This window comes from Salvelinus sp. IW2-2015, unplaced genomic scaffold (genome assembly GCF_002910315.2).
Source record: "Salvelinus sp. IW2-2015 unplaced genomic scaffold, ASM291031v2 Un_scaffold2723, whole genome shotgun sequence".
Lineage (NCBI taxonomy): Eukaryota > Metazoa > Chordata > Actinopteri > Salmoniformes > Salmonidae > Salvelinus > Salvelinus sp. IW2-2015.
Window position 1 is genome coordinate 59,384 of NW_019944028.1, and position 3,503 is coordinate 62,886.

The 3,503-nt window shown below is 45.3% G+C and overlaps 1 non-coding gene across 2 annotated transcripts in view; it reads left to right on the plus strand.

The window, feature by feature from the left end:
* Window positions 1–3,503, plus strand: part of LOC112074625 (uncharacterized) — an 8,134-nt gene extending 4,631 nt beyond the window's left edge. The window contains exons 2-5 of one of the 2 annotated variants that reach the window (XR_011477049.1): window positions 2,094–2,209; window positions 2,888–2,941; window positions 3,150–3,220; window positions 3,452–3,503. This is a non-coding gene — a transcript (uncharacterized protein). Of the gene's footprint in view, window positions 1–2,093; window positions 2,210–2,887; window positions 2,942–3,149; window positions 3,227–3,451 lie in introns of both variants that reach the window. The other variant, XR_011477048.1, reaches the window with a different exon arrangement.

Here is a 3,503-nt window from a genome sequence, read left to right on the forward strand (position 1 = left end):
GGAGGAATGGGCCAAAATTCACCCAACCTATTGTGGGAAGCTTGTGGAAGGTTACCTGAAAAGTTTGACCAAAGTTAACAATTTAAAGGCAATGCTGTCTTTGCAGATGTAAGTTGTAACAGCAGCTGTTATCTCCTTCCATCTTCGTGATTCTTTGCCATATGGTGTGCCGCGAGCAAAAGCCTCTTGCAACGTCTGAGTTGGGGGTTTGTTTTGAGCACTCRACTGTACTTTTTGGGGATCCATCCGTAGTCTCTCCCCGTACTGTTTCACATGATTCTTGTGGTAAGAGGTTAGTGGTGTTTGAGCCTCTTGTCGGGACCGGCCTGCTGCCGGGACCGGCCTGCTGCCGGGACCGGCCTGCTGCCGGGACCGGCCTGGTGCCTATTTTGCAGAGGACTTTTTTCTGGTCCGTGTCAGACATTTCATACCCAAACCACGTCCATGCGACCTAAGTAGCCCCGCTTTTAGGTACGAGCTCCGTGTCTCCTTGCTCTGTGTCACATTCACTCTCCTCCATGTTTGTTTGTGTTGCAAATTTCCTTCCACACAATATTGCCGTAAAGAGTGTGATTTGCGACACAACTAAATAAATGATAGGGAATAATATGAAACGATAGAAAAACGTCTATCGTCACACGATATATATCGTCATATCACCCAGCCCTACCTTATAGGATACATTTTACTTCAAAGATACCTCCTATCTTATACGATACCTGCTACTAAATGTATGATACATGCTACCTTTTAGGATACATGATACCTTTTAGGATACATGATACCTTTTAGGATACCTGCTACTACAGAGATACCTGCTACCTTGTAGGATTACTGCTACCTTATAGAATACATGCTACTAAAGATCTACTTGCGACCTTATAGGATACCTGCTACTAAAAAGATACCTGCTACCTTACATTTTGTCACATAAACATATTTAGCAGATGTTATTGCATGTGTAGCGAAACGCTTGTGTTCCTAGCTCCAACAGTGCAGTAGTATCTAAAAAGTCACAACAATACATGCATCTCAAAGTAAAATAATTAAGAAATATATAAATATCAGGATGAGCAATGTCAGTGGCATTGACTATAATACAGTATATACATATGAAATTTGTAAAACAGTATGTAAACATCTTTATTGCATGTGTAGTGATTCCATGTCTATGTACATAGGGCAGCAGCCTAAGGTGCAGGGTTGAGTAACTGGGTGGTAGCCGGCTAGTGACAGTGACTAAGTTCAGGGCAGGGTACTGGGTGGTAGCTGGCTAGTGACAGTGACTAAGTTCAGGGCAGGGTACTGGGTGGAGGCCGGCTAGTGATTGCTATTTAACAGTCTGATGGCCTTGAGATAGAAGCTGTTTTTCGGTCTCTCGGTCCCAGCTTTGATGCACCTGTACTGACCTCGCCTTCTGGATGATAGAGGGGTGAACAGGCCGTGGCTCAGGTGGTTGTTGTCCTTGATGATCTTTATGGCCTTCCTGTGACATTGGTGCTGTAGGTGTACTGGAGGGCAGGCAGTAGTTTGCCCCCAGTGATGCGTTGGGCAGCCCGCACCACCGTCTAGAGAGCCCTGCGGTTGAGTGCGGTGCAGATGCCGTACCAGGTGGTGATACAGCCCGACAGGATGCTCTCAATGGTGCATCTGTAAAAGTTAATGAGGGTCTTAGGGGCCATGCTGAATTTCTCCAGCTTCCTTCACCACACTGTCTGTGTGGTTGTGTACGATGAGGAACTTGAAGCTTTTCACCTTCTCCACTGTGGTCCCATGGATGGTGTGTGCTCCCTCGGCTGTCTCCTGAAATCCACAATCAGCTCTTTCGTTTTGTTGAGGGAGAGGTTATTTTCCTGGCAACACTCTGCCAGGGCCCTCACCACCACTTACTTGCTACCTTATAGGATATCTGCTGCTACAGACAAATTCTACCTTATTGGATACCTGCTGCTACAGAGGATACCTGCTGCTACAGAGGATACCTGCTGCTACAGAGGATACCTGCTGCTACAGAGGATACCTGCTGCTACAGAGGATACATCCTTGTTATTTTATAGCCTTCTACCTTATACGATCAATCTTTTCTGTTCCAGGTCAGTACTACAGGGCCATAGTTGCACACTGGGTGGACCACCTGCCTGTCATTCCCATTGCCTTGTAGAATAACCACATTACCCAGGAGCCATCATGGGCAGGACTTCAGTCAGAGGTAAGGAAACATGAGCATGTACACTGCAGCCTATTTATTTGGTATGCCATTGTATTTCTCATTTCAATATTCTATCGGCGGGTACACAAATGGATGGAATTCTGGTGTACCTCATTTTCCAGCAGTCTTACTGGTCCGACATGAGTAGTGTTTATAACGCAAGATGGAGTAGACCCTTCTTTCGTCAGACTACATTTATTTTGGGASATTGCAAAATATAACCTTTTTATTCAAGACAGGAGTGACATTGTTTTAGGTGATAATAAAACATGTTTAGTTTTTTGGGGTTTCTCTAACTTGCTAGCAAGTTACACAGAGCAGCTAACGTTAGCTAGATAGCTAAAAGCTAGGCTAGGTTGAAGATTGCATCATATGGCCTAATGCTGTGTTCATAACCAAGTGGGAAGGTGATCATTTCCAGTTGTAAAGTAGTTTTACGAGGTGGATGACTTCACTTGCATTAAACTCGTTGAGAAACGCAGATTGGCTAATGGCAAGCAAGCGGAGGTCAGCATGTGGGAGAAGTCGTGGCTCAGGGATGGTAGACGAGTTTCCCACTAGTAATTACCACTTGGAGGGCCGTTCAAGTCGATTTTCCAAGTCATATGTGGTAAATACCATCTTTCCACCTAGTTATGAACACGGGCGTGGTCAGTGTTGATGTGTTTGTGTTTTCAGATCAGAAGGAGAAAGCAGGAAGTCTCCTTCCTCCAGGTCCCACCCCTGCTAAAGGTAACTTTAGACTCCTAGGAGAGATGACCCCTAGCTTTTACTATTTTAAAAGTTTGAACGTGTTGTTCCTAGGATAACATTTGATCTAACTGCAAAGTAACTTCGAATTATTAAATGTAATTTTCAGTGTCTATTTTTTACACCTGTTACATCAATATATACATGTAGGTCTGTCGGGACTACGAACCCTTTCTTGTTTCTGTCTCAGAGTCGTTCAGTTGGGAGGAGTACCTGAAGGAAACATCATCTACCCCGGCTCCACCTAGCTTCTTCAGACAGGTATGTGTCCATCTACCCCGGCTCCACCTAGCTTCTTCAGACAGGTATGTGTCCATCTACCCGGCTCCACTCTAGCTTCTTCAGACAGGTATGTGTCCATCTACCCCGGCTCACCTAGCTTCTTCAGACAGGTATGTGTCATCTACCCCGGCTCCACCTAGCTTCTTCAGACAGTATGAGTTAAGTGACAGTACAGTGTCTTCTGCGAGTGAGTTTTCTGTCTCTCTCCAGTCCAGAGTCCCTCCTCCAGTGACTTCAAGGTGGGGATGAAGCTGGAAGTCCA